Genomic DNA, 15,958 nt, shown 5'->3' with positions numbered 1-15,958 from the left:
CTTCAAAGGTATGAGTCATGTACAAAGGGTGTTGAAGTCCAGTGTACGGGGGAAAACTGCTGTTGCATGCTATGGGCTGTGTTTAACAGGAAAATATCAGCAGTACCATGGCAACAGTAGGGGTAAATAATTGGAGGAGGGACAAGAGTTAAGGGGAGGTTTAGATTTCCTCTTTGGTGAGCATGTGTTTATTGGTTATCTTTATCTTGGGAACAATGAAATTATCTAAAATTGAGAGTGTTGATGAACTGTGGACTTTGGGCATTATACATGATGCCTGATGAATGCAGGTGGCTGAAAGATGCACCGACTGAGGAGCAGATTGGCGAATGATGGTTCATACATATGATCACATATCGTGCTGCTACAAAAAGGAACAAGTTGTGAGGCAGGCAACATTTTGAATGAACCTGTGGGACATTTAGTGAGGTAAAAAAGCCAGAAACAAAACAGCAATTATTATATGGTCTCATTTAGGAAATGCCTATAAGAAAACAGGTGCCTAGATTTTAAGCTCTTATAAACAGTCACTTTTAGTCTGGAGTCGTAATTTTTATTTCTGGATTTTGAGAGGCTGTTTTACATATGTGTAACCTGGTATTTAGAGATAAGAATGAGGCCGATCAGATTGGGATCAAGGTCACAGAGAACATTGGGGTAAAGAAGACGTTGCCTGTATTTTAGAGCCATACCTACTCTTTAAGACCAAAGGAAGATAGGTTGATTTTGTCTGGAACCTAAATTTTCTGTAGCACATAATCTAGCTCAGCCTGTCGGGATAGCTCATTTGAACAATTGAAACACAGGGAGTCCAGAAAAAGAATGAGGGCCTTTAATGTATAGCTTAATATAATGTCCGGATACATCCTAGAATATATTAAGCAGATAATCAAATGTATTGGCAAATTCCCTTGAGGGATGGGAGGAAAAATATGGAACTATTAAATTTTACTACCAGGAAACCCCTGACTGCATCAAACATTAGGGACACCCATATCAACAGGTCAAGCTCTTGATCTTGAGGCTTATTCTTGTGATGCTTATGTAGGTAGTGGAGAAGTTTAGCGTACCTATAGGTCTGCCTAAGAGTTACCTCTAGAGGACCTCTTTTATTGGGGATATGGCCTCACTCTCTCTAAGCCCAACTCTGCTAGTGAAGTCATTGCCCCCACCCCTTCTCCATGTGGAACATGATATCCAGGGGTGAAAATCTCCCTGGAGGCATGGGAGATGACTCCCAGGGATGAATCTGATCCAGGCACCATGGGATCAATAATTCCATCCTGACCAAAAAGGGGAAAAGAGATGTAACTAATAAAGAATCAGTGGCTGTGAGAGAGTTCAAATGGAGTTGAAAAGCTACTCAGGAGGTCACACTTACACAAGCTTCAGTTAGATAATGCTCCCTATCATAACTTGCCAAAACCCAACCAAAACCATTCCAGCCAATCCTAAAGCACACCTAGGGCAAAATAGAAGATTCCACAAAGGTTCCATGCACTAAGGTAACTTTCCAGAGAAAAAGTCTGGAAACAACCTCCAGATGGGTCCCTGGACCAGATAAATCCTGAAACCTAGAAGGCCCAGACTCTCAAGAACATCAGCTAGTTCCATCTCCCTACCCCATATTGACAGCTCCTTCCAATAAAAAGTTAGAATGGCCATAGCCCAAATACCTCTAAAGAGTGGGATAGAAAAAACAAAGTGATGGTGGAGTTATACAGAGAAGGTAAAGTTTAGCAAATGAGTATGATTGCTGAATCATTAAATTGATATTTCTTTTAGTTTCCAGTATCTCAGAGCAGCTAAAAGTAAAAACCTAAAAGTGTGGAATTGTAACCCATACCAAACTCTGGAATCTGTGCTACAACTAATTGTTGTGCTGTGCCTTGAAATTTATTGCTTTTTTGTATATATGTTATTTTTCACACACACACACACACGAAAGTCGATTGTGATGATAAAAAAAATTTATTCCTTCTATCCTCTAATGTTCTGGAGCAGCTAGAAGGAAAAATCTAAGAGGTTGGTATGGTAGCCCGTGACAAACTCAGGGATCTGTCCTGTAACTACTTGAAGAGTGCTTTGAAAACGATTGCTTTTTTTTTTTTTATCTCTTTGCTTTGTATATATGTTATATTATACAATAAAACAAGTTTAGAAAAAGTGAGGGGTGAAGCTACTCATGACATGCCTCTCTCAGAGTTGAATCATGGCTCAGGACCCTGGACAGCCAGTTCTCATGGAGAGCCTTCCAATAGTTGGCCAGCTGTACCTCCTATTTCAGAGGGTCATGTCCCAGCATTGCTTATTCTGGAAATGATGACATCAGGAGGAACCATTCTCCCTTAACCGTGTGTATGACCATCATTTGAAGTGTAATACTTGCGTTCTCCATTATTCGATGTCAGCAAACACTCGAAGAAATCTGATGGCACACAAGTATCATGACTCCCCACAGGTTATGGAACAACCTCTAACTGTGTAAACCAAATACCCAATGACATTACACATTGGCTTGGGCTTTACCATGCAATGGTGCACATTCTTGTTGTGCTTTACAGGTACTCCCGTACAATTCCCATGTACGTGCATTGGAAAACCGATTTAATGCACTCGAGGCAGGAGCAGGATTAAAACTAATGCATGGTAATTACTCACAGATTGACACTGCTACATATGTAGCAAGCATGGCTATGTATAACTGGACACAGCGAACACTAATTGGTATAAGACGAGGTCAGTGGAACTGGCCAAGCATTCATGGTGCAGGTTCATATGGTAGCCATAGAAAACACAGATGACGACCTTGATTGCAATCAGCTCCTTCTTTAAAGAATTTGACTCAGTATTAATTTTCATTCCTAAAGTGATTGATGAAATTCCAAAGTTCTGCGAGGCCTGGAGACATCTCAAATGGAAAGTTGGACCAGATTGATTTCCCTAGGCAAAGGCAACACGACACCTGGAGGTACCATGAGTGGAACCATCTGCATTCCTGAAGTTCGCCTCTGCTTCATTGTACTATGCTGCAAAGACCAGTACCTTCACGAAGAACTATCTTTAAGGAAGATGAATTCCAGGAGGGTTCCCGGAAACACGACTAAGAGAAGCATTCAGAAGAAAGTTGAGAAAGGTCAGTCTCCGTTCACAGAGGAACAGTGTGCCTGCAGTGTCGCTCCAGATGTAGTAACTCCCATATTAGGTGCACGCAAAAGACAAAGAAGTCAACCACCTACCTCAATGACAGAAGATGAAATAATAGTGTGCATAGGTGGTGACGTTCCCAGCTGAGGTCCTGGACAAGTCTCACATATGCATGGTGATGCGTACCCTTGCCAAGCAAGGCCTCTTGGGTGACACTGAAAAGTAATTAAGAATAATTTGTGATGAGAAGTGTTTTCTTTTAAAGTATGCATGAATATAGTCATCTGGGCCAAACCTTCCCTCTGCCAGTTGGTTGCACTCTTCTTTTGTTCAGCAAATCCTTTTCTCACTGGTCCTGCAGAAGGTTACCTGAAGAAATTTGTGTCTAATGATTTTGAGTTTACAAAGTCCTTTCCTTACCTGATTTTGCTTCATTCTCTCCATTAACCTTACAGTTGGCATTTTTCACTCATTATAGAGGTTAAGAAGCAGAAGCTTATGGATACCAGATCTATTCCTCAGCGGTGCACCCAGGACTCAAACTACAAATTCTACATTGGCTTTTCCCAGTAAGAAAAAGTAGAAAGGGAAAAAGATGTTAAGCTGACGGGGTTTTAGTAAAACCACTCTGTGTGTGTAATGAGCATGAGTGGCTGTTTCAGTTCCTCCGCCCTTTCTTACTGTGCACATTGCCCTTCTGTCCCCTCCTCCTAAACCTTCTTGCTGATGAGTAAGAAGGTATTTTATAGTCATTCACCTTGGAAAATGAGGGCAGCATTATGGCTGGACTCACCAGCCTCTGCAAGCTTAGGTCTAGATGAGTAGACTTCTAAGGCTGATGATTTAGGACTAATTAAACTTGAATTTTCATTGTTGTAGTTAGAGCCATCAGAGGAATTTAAAATTTACCTCAGCCTTATAAAGGTTGAGGAAGGTCTAAATGAGATCAAAGGGATGGGGGAGACGTGGGGACCAGCCAGGATCATCTCAGCCCAGGGTACTTAGAAGCCCCCTTCTGAGAGTCAGAAAATCTTACATGCCCTCATGAGGATTTCTTAGAGTTCTTCTATGGAATTGTTTTGTCCCCTGCCTTTTTTCTTCCTATCTTTTTCTATGTTTTCTGGGGGCTTTATCCCCTCAGCTTGCAGAATGGCAGGGCACTGACTCAGTTAATCTCATCAAGGGGCCTATAAAACTTTACTGTTGAGAAAGACTTTTAAATAAGTGGCGACACTCTTATGCAATGCGGAAATGCAGGCACAGAGAAGTGGAACTGACCTCTCCAAGGTTACACACAGCCCTGTTATGACTCGTGCAGCTTGCGATAACTTTAGTATTCATGTGTGAACTAGAACATTTAGAAAATTCATTTGCCAGGAATTTTTAGGTTTTCTTAACAAAGACATATCTCTCCAACTGGACCCTAAGCCCTTTTTTTTTTTAATTAATTAAAAAAAATTAACACAACATTTAGAAATCATTCCATTCTACATATGCAATCAGTAATTCTTAATATCATCACATAGATGTATGATCATCATTTCTTAGTACATTTGCATCGATTTAGGAAAAGAACTAGCAAAACAACAGAAAAAGATATAGAATGATAATATAGAGAAAAAAATAAAAATAATAATAATAAAAAATATAGAAAAAATAAAAAAACAAACAAAAAACAAAAAACACAAACAAACAAAAATATAGCTCAGATGCAGCTTCATTCAGTGTTTTAACATAATTACATTACAATTAGGTAGTATTGTGCTGTCCATTTTTGAGTTTTTGTATCTAGTCCTGTTGCACAGTCTGTATCCCTTCAGCTCTAATTACCCATTATCTTACCCTGTTTCTAACTCCTGCTGGTCTCTGTTGCCAATGACATATTCCAAGTTTATTCTCGAATGTTGGTTCACATCAGTGGGACCATACAGTATTTGTCCTTTAGTTTTTGGCTAGACTCACTCAGCATAATGTTCTCTAGGTCCATCCATGTTATTACATGCTTCATAAGTTTATTCTGTCTTAAAGCTGCATAATATTCCATCATATGTATATACCACAGTTTGTTTAACCACTCGTCTGTTGATGGACATTTTGGCTGCTTCCATCTCTTTGCAATTCTAAATAATGCTGCCATAAACATTGGTGTGCAAATGTCCGTTTGTGTCTTTGCCCTTAAGTCCTTTGAGTAGATACCCAGCAATGGTATTGCTGGTTCGTATGGCAATTCTATATTCAGCTTTTTGAGGAACTGCCAAACTGCCTTCCACAGTGGTTGCATCATTTGACATTCCCACCAACAGTGGATAAGTGTGCCTCTTTCTCCGCATCATCTCCAGCACTTGTCATTTTCTGTTTTGTTGATAATGGCCATTCTGGTGGGTGTGAGATGATATCTCGTTGTGGTTTTGATTTGCATTTCTCTAATGGCCAGGGACATTGAGCATCTCTTCATGTGCCTTTTGGCCATTTGTATTTCCTCTTCTGAGAGGTGTCTGTTCAAGTCTTTTTCCCATTTTGTAATTGGGTTGGCTGTCTTTTTGTTGTTGAGTTGAACAATCTCTTTATAAGTTCTGGATACTAAACCTTTATCTGATATGTCATTTCCAAATATTGTCTCCCATTGTGTAGGCTGTCTTTCTACCTTCTTGATGAAGTTCTTTGATGCACAAAAGTGTTTAATTTTGAGGAGCTCCCATTTCTTTCTTTCTTTCTTCGGTGCTCTTGCTTTAGGTTTAAGGTCCATAAAACCGCCTCCAATTGTAAGTTTCATAAGATATCTCCCTACATTTTTCTCTAACTGTTTTATGGTCTTAGACCTAATGTTTAGATCTTTGATCCATTTTGAGTTAACTTTTGTATAGGGTGTGAGATAAGGGTCCTCTTTCATTCTTTTGCATATGGATATCCAGTTCTCTAGGCACCATTTATTGAAGAGACTGTTCTGTCCCAGGTGAGTTGGCTTGACTGCCTTATCAAAGATCAAATGTCCATAGATGAGAGGGTCTATATCTGAGCACTCTATTCGATTCCATTGGTCGATATATCTATCTTTATGCCAATACCATGCTGTTTTGACCACTGTGGCTTCATAATATGCCTTAAAGTCCGGCAGCGTGAGACCTCCAGCTTCGTTTTTTTTCCTCAAGATACTTTTAGCAATTCGGGGAACCCTGCCCTTCCAGATAAATTTGCTTATTGGTTTTTCTATTTCTGAAAAATAAGTTGCTGGGATTTTGATTGGTATTGCATTGATTCTGTAAATCAATTTATGTAGGATTGACATCTTAACTATATTTAGTCTTCCAATCCATGAACACAGTGTGCCCTTCCATCTATTTAGGTCTTCTGTGATTTCTTTTAACAGTTTTTTGTAGTTTTCTTTGTATAGGTTTTTTTGTCTCTTTCGTTAAATTTATTCCTAGGTATTTTATTCTTTTAGTTGCAATTGTAAATGGGATTCGTTTCTTGATTTCCCCCTCCGCTTGTTCATTGCTAGTGTATAGAAATGCTACAGATTTTTGAATGTTGATCTTGTAACCTGCTACTTTGCTGTACTCATTTATTAGCTCTAGTAGTTTTGTTGTGGATTTTTCCGGTTTTCGACGTATAGTATCATATCGTCTGCAAACGTGATAGTTTTACTTCTTCCTTTCCAATTTTGATGCCTTGTATTTCTTTTTCTTGTCTAATTGCTCTGGCTAGAACCTCCAACACGATGTTGAATAATAGTGGTGATAATGGACATCCTTGTCTTGTTCCTGATCTTAGGGAGAAAGTTTTCAATTTTCCCCCATTGAGGACGATATTAGCTGTGGGTTTTTCATATATTCCCTCTATCATTTTAAGGAAGTTCCCTTGTATTCCTATCCTTTGAAGTGTTTTCAACAGGAAAGGATGTTGAATCTTGTCAAATGCCTTCTCTGCATCAATTGAGATGATCATGTGATTTTTCTGCTTTGATTTGTTGATATGGTGTATTACATTAATTGATTTTCTTATGTTGAACCATCCTTGCATACCTGGGATGCATCCTACTTGGTCATGATGTATAATTCTTTTAATGTGTTGTTGGATTCGATTTGCTAGAATTTTGTTGAGGATTTTTGCATCTATATTCATTAGAGAGATTGGTCTGTAGTTTTCTTTTTTTGTAATATCTTTGCCTGGTTTTGGTATGAGGGTGATGTTGGCTTCATAGAATGAATTAGGTAGCTTTCCCTCCATTTCGATTTTTTTGAAGAGTTTGAGGAGAGTTGGTACTAATTCTTTCTGGAATGTTTGATAGAATTCACATGTGAAGCCATCTGGTCCTGGACTTTTCTTTTTAGGAAGCTTTTGAATGACTGATTCAATTTCTTTACTTGTGATTGGCTTGTTGAGGTCATCTATGTCTTCTTGAGTCAAAGTTGGTTGTTCATGCCTTTCCAGGAACCCGTCCATTTCATCTAAATTATTGTATTTGTTAGCATAAAGTTGTTCATAGTATCCTGTTATTACCTCCTTTATTTCTGTGAGGTCAGTGGTTATGTCTCTTCTTCCATTTCTGATCTTATTTATTTGCGTCCTCTCTCTTCTTCTTTTTGTCAATCTTGCTAAGGGCCCATCAATCTGATTGATTTTCTCATAGAACCAACTTCTGGTCTTATTGATTTTCTCTATTGTTTTCATGTTTTCAATTTCATTTATTTCTGCTCTAATCTTTGTTATTTCTTTCCTTTTGCTTGCTTTCAGGTTAGTTTGCTGTTCTTTCTCCAGTTCTTCCAAGTGGACAGTTAATTCCTGCATTTTTGCCTTTTCTTCTTTTCTGATATAGGCATTTAGGGCAATAAATTTCCCTCTTAGCACTGCCTTTGCTGCATCCCATAGGTTTTGATATGTTGTGTTTTCGTTTTCATTCGCCTTGAGATATTTACTAATTTCTCTTGCAATTTCTTCCTTGACCCACTCATTGTTTAAGAGTGTGTTGTTGAGCCTCCACGTATTTGTGAATTTTCTGGCACTCCGCCTATTATTGATTTCCAACTTCATTCCTTTATGATCCGAGAAAGTGTTGTGTATGATTTCAATCTTTTTAAATTTGTTAAGACTTGCTTTGTGACCCAGCGTATGGTCTATCTTTGAGAATGATCCATGAGCACTTGAGAAAAAGGTGTATCCTGCTGTTGTGGGATTTAATGTCCTATAAATGTCTCTTAAGTCTAGCTCATTTATTGTAATATTCAAATTCTCTGTTTCTTTATTGATCCTCTGTCTAGATGTTCTGTCCATTGATGAGAGTGGTGAATTGAAGTTCCAACTATTATGGTATATGTGTCTATTTCCTTTTTCAGTGATTGCAGTGTATTCCTCATGTATTTTGGGGCATTCTGGTTTGGTGCATAAATATTTATGATTGTTATGTCTTCTTGTTTAATTGTTCCTTTTATTAGTAGATAGTGTCCTTCTTTGTCTCTTTTAACTGTTTTACATTTGAAGTCTAATTTGTTGGATATTAGTGTAGCTACTCCTGCTCTTTTCTGGTTGTTGTTTGCATGAAATATCTTTTCCCAACCTTTCACTTTCAACCTATGTTTATCTTTGGGTCTAAGATGTGTTTCCTGTAGACAGCATATAGAAGGATTCTGTTTTTTAATCCATTCTTCCAGTCTATGTCTTTTGATTGGGGAATTCAGTCCATTAACATTTAGTGTTATTACTGTTTGGATAATATTTTCCTCTACCATTTTGGCTTTTGTATTATATATATCATATCTGATTTTCCTTCTTTCTACACTCTTCTCCATACCTCTCTCTTCTGTCTTTTCATATCTGACTCTAGTGCTCCCTTTAGTATTTCTTGTAGAACTGGTCTCTTGGTCACAAATTCTCTCAGTGACTTTTGTCTGAAAATGTTTTAATTTCTCCCTCATTTTTGAAGGACAATTTTGCTGGATATAGAATTCTTGGTTGGCAGTTTTTCTCTTTTAGTAATTTAAATATATTGTCCCACTGTCTTCTAGCTTCCATGGTTTCTGCTGAGAAATCTACACATAGTCTTATTGGTTTTCCCTTGTATGTGATGGATTGTTTTTCTCTTTCTGCTTTCAAGATCCTCTCTTTCTCTTTGACCTCTGACATTCTAACTAGTAAGTGTCTTGGAGAATGCCTTTTTGGGTCTATTCTCTTGGGGTGTGCTGCACTTCTTGGATCTGTAATTTTAGGTCTTTCATAAGAGTTGGGAAATTTTCAGAGATAATTTCTTCCTTTAGTTTTTCTCCTCCTTTTCCCTTCTCTTCTCCTTCTGGGACACCCACAACACGTATATTTGTGCTCTTCATATTATCATTCAGTTCCCTGATCCCCTGCTCAATTTTTCCATTCTTTTCCTTATAGTTTCTATTTCTTTTTGGAATTCAGATGTTCTATCCTCCAGTTCACTAATTCTAGCTTTTGTCTCTTTAAATCTACCATTGTAGGTATCCATTGTTTTTTCCATCTTTTCTTCTTTGTCCTTCACTCCCATAAGTTCTGTGATTTGTTTTTTCAGACTTTCTATTTCTTCTTTTTTTTCAGCCCATGTCTTCTTCATGTCCTTCCTCAATTTATTGATTTGGGTTTTGAAGAGGTTTTCCATTTCTGTTCGTATATTCAGAATTAGTTGTCTCAGCTCCTGTATCTCATTTGAACTATTGGTTTGTTCCTTTGACTGGGCCATATCTTCAATTTTCCTAGCGTGATCCGTTATTTTCTGCTGGCGTCTGGGCATTTAATCAGATTTCCCTGGGTGTGGGACCCAGCAGGTTGAAAGATTTTCCTGTGAAGTCTCTGGCCTCTGTTTTTCTTATCCTGCCCAGTATGTGGCGCTCGTGGTGCTCATCTGTCTGCGGGTCCCACCAGTAAAAGATGTTGTGGTTCCTTTAACTTTGGAAAACTCTCATTGTGGGGGACGTTTGCCAGCCGAAGCGGCTTGTGGGAGTGCCGTCCAAATCTCCCAGCCGGCCCGGGAATCTGCGCGTGGGGGGGGCGCCGGTGCCGCGGCTTGGGAGACCTCCAATCCAATTCTCCCAGCTGGCCTGGGAGGCCCCGCGTGGGGGAGGGTGCCGGCCACCGTGGCTTGAGGGGACCGCCTGTCCAAATCTCTCAGCTGGCCCATGAAGGAGGGAGGGAGGGACTCTGGCCACCAGCTGCCCCGGCCCGGGGAAGCGCGCGCCCCTCTGAGATCTCACCGTAGCGGATTCTCCCAGCCTGTTCCGCCATTCCAGAATGGGGTACGCTGTCTTTTTGGTCCCTGTCATGGCTCTGGGAGCTGCCCTGTACCGTTTCTATTTCTTTAGTAGCTGTTCTGGAGGAGGAACTAAGACCCGCGCATCTTACTAAGCCGCCATCTTCTCCGGAACTCCCAAAGCCCTTTTAATGAACTTAATATTTTATAAAACAAACAAACATGCAAACAAAAAGCTGCAAGCAGGCAAAAAAAAAAGAAAAGAAAAGAAATGTATGTATTCTGGGGCCAGAGGTGGTGTTTGTGTTTTTCATTAAGTCCAACCACACCCCCAACTCCACACCTGCACAGCAAACATGGCATCTGGGAAAGGGTTTCTGGTTCCAAAAGTGCTTTCCACAGGTGTCAAATATGGACTTGCTGATTGTCAGCTCCCTAGTTCTGGGCAATGCTCATTTGCTTGTTTGTAAGAAAAAATGCATATTTTAAACAATGGATACAGGTTAGTCATGCAAGAGAACAAAATCTGGAAAAATAAATGCAGTTTGTAATGATAGTTGTGGTTAATCTTGAGGTGTGGTCAAAATGTAATTACAGACAGCTTCCACTTTTTTGCATGTTTGCAGCTTTTTCAAAAAATGTTTTAAAAATAAAATCCTGAGTAGATGATGCCAAAGAATATTAGTAAAAGATAAGTAGGATTTATGTAATTTAACAGCATATACCTACCAACCTGGCAAAAAAGTAGGACAGTATTATTTCCATTGAAGTCGTCTGTTAATCTTCAGTGCCATCCTCTCCCCTCAGCCTGTAGATATAACTACTCTCCTGAATTCTGTTTTATTTATTCTCCTACTTTCCTTTGGGTTTTAACATATACATGTGTAGTCCAAAAGAATGTTTTATTTAGTTTTCTATGATTTTACTCTTTAAATAAAAGGAATCATATAGTAGGTATTTTTCTGTGAATTGGGAGATTAATCCATGTTGATGAATAGAGATCATTCTTTTTTAGCATGGGCAGGCACTGGGAATCAAACCTGGGTCTCTGGCATGGCAGGCGAGAACTCTGGCACTGAGCCACTGTTGCCCACCCCATTCATTTATTTTTATTTTTATTTTTTGTTTTTGTATGCTGTGTGGTGGGAGTCACATTTCATTCTTTTTCCAAGTACTATCCTGTTACTGCAGTTCCATTTGTTGAAGTGTTTTTTGGGTGAGGGGGCAGGCAGGGGATGTGCACAGGCCAGTAATCAAACCTGGGTCTCCCACATGGCAGGTGAGAATTTTATCATGAACTATACTTGTACCCCTGAGATCATTCATTTTTACTGAATGATGCTTGTTCATTCTCAAAGCTATATAGTAGGGTGGGCCACGGTGGCTCAGCAGGCAAGAATGCTTGCCTGCCATGCCAGAGGACCGGGGTTTGATTCCCGGTGCCTGTAAAAAGTAAAAAAATTTTAAAAAAAAGCTATATAGTATTCCATTGTATGAACAAATCACAATTTATTTAACTCCTTTTTCATTGTTGGACAGTTGGGTTGTTTACAGTTTTTAAAATTAATATTACAAACAGTGCTCCTATGAACATTCTAACAAGTCTTGTGGTTTGTACAAATTGCTGTTGGGAATATATCTGAAAGGGGAATTGCTGGGTCATGGGGTATGTGCATCGTTAACTTTATTTACTAGATAATGTCAGTTTTCCGAAGTGATTGAACAAATTTACAGTCCTAACACAGTTTTATGAAACTTTCCATTGATTCTCTTCCTCACTAACCCTCAGCAATTCTTCTCAGACTTTTAACATTTAGTTATTTGGTGGATGAGCAATACTATTTTATTGTGGTTTTAATGTGCATTTTCCTGATTACCAGTGAGGTTTAGCATCTTTTTTTATCAGTCCAAATTCTTAATTATCCTTGATATAGGCCCTTTATTGATTTTATGTGTAGCAACTGTTTTCTCCAACTCCATGGCTTGCTTTTTCGTTCTCTTAATGGTGTCTTTGGATGAACAGGAGAATTTAGTGTTCACAGCTTTATCAGCCACTTCCTTTATAGTTAGTACTTTTTATGCTCTGTTTAAGAAGTTTCCTACCTTGAGAGCTTGAAGATATTCTCTTATATTGCTTTCTAGAAGCTGTATTGTTTTATCTTTTCTATTTAGATCTACAATCTACTTAGATTAATTTTTGTGTTTGTTGTATTGGTAGGGTCACACTTCAGTTTTCTTTTTTTTTTCATGTGGATATCCAGTTGACACATAGGACATAAAAGAACTTACCAGTAAAGCCTTATGGGCCTGGGGTGTTTTTTGTGGGAAGGTTTTAATAATAGATTCAATCTCTTTAATAAGATATAGGAGTATTTGGATTCTCCATTTCTTCTTGTATCAGTTTTAGTAAGTGGTATTTTTCTAGGAATTTGTTCATTGTAAATTTTCAAATGTAATGGGACAGAATTTTCATAATTTTCACTTATTTATTGTCTTTTGAATGTATGGGTGATCTATAGAAATGGCTTCTTTTTCATTACTGACATTGGCCATTTGGATTTCACTCCTTTTTCCTTAATTAGTCTTACCAGCAAATTTACCTATTTAGTGGCTTTGTTGGTCCTTTCTATGTAGGTTTGTTTTCTATTTTGTTAGTTTTTGCTCTTCTTATTTATTTCCTTCTATATTCTTTGGATTTAATTTGCTTTTTAAAAAACTTTTTTTTTGTATGTTTGTTTGAAAAAGGATACTTGGATAATCTACTTCCATTCTTTCTACTTTTATATATTGCAATGAAAGGTATACATGTCTTTAGGCATAATTTTTATATAAGCCACAGGTTTTTGAGATGTTATGTCATATGTTATATAATATTATATTTTCATTTGGGTCAAAATATTTTCTAAACTCCTTTTATTTTTTATATTAGTGTTCTTTGGAAGTATATTTATTAATTTCCAAACATATGGAGGTTTATGGTTTATTGATCACTATCTTATTTCTACTGTGGTGAGAAAATATACTCTGTGATTTCAATTTTTTTGAAATTTGTTGCATCTTACTTTATGGCCCCAAATATGATCAATTTTTGTAAATTTTTAAAAATATATATGCTGTATGGCTAGAGTCACATTTCATTCTTTTTCCATGTGACTATCCCATCATTGCAGCACCATTTGTTGAACTATTATTACTTTTTGGGGGGGGAAGTACATGGGCTAGGTCTCCTGCATGGAGAGCAAGAATTCTACCACTGAACTACCCTTGCACCCATAATTTTGGAAATGTTTTATGTACCTCTAAACAAATTTGTATTCTGCAGTTGTTGGATTCAGTGTTCTCTCTATATAAATTAGGTTTTAATTTGTTTATTATGTTTTGTTAAAACTCTGATTTTTTATTATTATTTATTATTATTATTTTAATATTATTTATTTAATAATAATAAATAATAAATAATATTATTTATTATTATTTTTTATTATTAAATATAGCGTACATAAGAAGATCACATTAAACAAATGTACAGCTTAATGAATTTTTTTTATAAGGTGACCCTTTTTGCAACCACTACCCATATAAGAAGGTAGAACTTTGCTAGCCATCTGTTAATACTAAGGGCCCTCTGCTTATCACAGCTCCTTCCTTCCCCCCCTAGAATATTCATTATCTTGACTTTTATATTATTTATTTTAATACTTTTAATCCTATTTTTATTACCTAAGTGTAAGTTAGTACCTAAACACTGTGGTTTAATTTTAACATTTTTGCTTAACTGTCTTTATATCTTTTAATTTGTTGTTTTCCTTTTCCTCTCACTTTCATAGTTTATATTTTGAATAAACCTGGTCATTAGTCCTGTAAAGTTTCTGACATTCTGGATTTGGCTGATTTCATTTCCATGATGTAGTTTAACATATTCCTTTTTCCTCTGTATTTCTTATTGTTAATTGGATCGAGAGGTCTATTGGAATCAGTTTTTGTTTTGTTTTTGCAGGACTACTTCATAAATGGTTGTCTTTTTCTAGTCAGTAGATGCAGAATATCTGGATTTCTCTTTTTATGGAATTAGCAGTTATTGGTGAACAATGTGTAGGTGCATTAATTCATTCAGGGTTGCAAAATAGTGATTTTATAATTCTGTCATTCCTTCTCCATTCATTTGCTGGAATGAAAAGAAATTTCACCTTATCTGCTATTTAGTTCCCAGTCATGCAATTCAAAATAGGATAAATGCTTATTTCCCTTTACTGACCAATTTTCAAAATAAAAAGTTGGTTTCTCAACATCCTCCAAGGTAGCCAATTAGTTGTTGTTGTTTTGTATCTTAATGAACCCATGGATTTAAACATATTTGGTATGTTTTATCCATTGCAGTAATTATCCTTAATATTCAAATAGTCCAATATTTTGCCACTTAGAGCTCTTCTGTTTGGCTCCTATGTCTTTGAGGACTTCTTTTCATCTGGTATGACAAAATACTCCAGGCTCAGTTTATACAGTTCTTGCTCCCAGACTTGTTCCAGACATTTTCTTCCTGAAGCACTGTTTTTTTTAATGCAATTTTATTGAGATATATTTACATACCATAAATCCATTTAAAGTATACAATCATTTGCTTACAGTATCTTCACATAGTTGTACATTCATCACACAGTCAATTTAAAAATGTTTTTATTACTCCAAAAAAGAAAAACAAAACCCCCCAAAACATCCCATATGCTTTATTTCCCCCCCCCATTATTGACCTCTAGCATTAGTATGGTATTTGTTATTGTTGATGAAAGAATATTGTTGTTACTCTTTTTAAAAAAATATTTTTATTTAAGAAAACAAATATACTTAGAACGACCAAAAATGGATATCTTAGTTAGTCTAACCATAGGCATATTTAAATAAAATATCCATATAATCATTATAAAACCTGTGTTTGCACAGTAATTTTCATAAACCAATTTAAAATTAATGCAACAAGGAAAAGAATCTATAGATTCAGATAGCAAAGTTCTTAAATTCTAAATATTAAACACTAACTTAAATACCGTTTGACCAGCTGTCAAACTGTGTTCTCAAAATATCAAGTAGAAAGTTTTTACAAATATCTGCATTGCTATAGTAATGACCTATGTTACTAAACATTTTCCAGATTTCAGGAAAATATGAAGATACAAATATTTTTACAATCAACATTGGAAAATCTTAACCACCTAAAATGGATATCTTAGTTAGCTTATCCATAGGCATATTTTTTCTAAAAATCTTACATAATCATTGTAAAGCCTGTTTGTACAATATGTTTTATAAACCAATTTGACATTAAAGCAAGGAAGGGAAAAAAACCTATAGATACAGATACCAGAGTTTCTTAAATTCTAAATATTAAACACTATCTTAAACATTTTAGTTTTAACTATCAAAACTATGTGCATTCTCAAAATTTCAAGTAAAAAGTTGTTACAAATATCAACTTTGCTATAGTAGTGAGCTATGTTACTAAATATTTTCAATTTTTTTATTTCAGGAATTTATTTTATCTAATGTTACTATAGCTGCATATGTTTGCTTTTTTTTAAACCATTTTTTTTGTAAAATATAACATGTATAAAA

Source organism: Tamandua tetradactyla, chromosome 18, assembly GCF_023851605.1.
Source record: "Tamandua tetradactyla isolate mTamTet1 chromosome 18, mTamTet1.pri, whole genome shotgun sequence".
In the NCBI taxonomy this organism is placed as follows: Eukaryota; Metazoa; Chordata; class Mammalia; order Pilosa; family Myrmecophagidae; genus Tamandua; species Tamandua tetradactyla.
Note: the sequence above shows the minus strand (reverse complement) of the source record.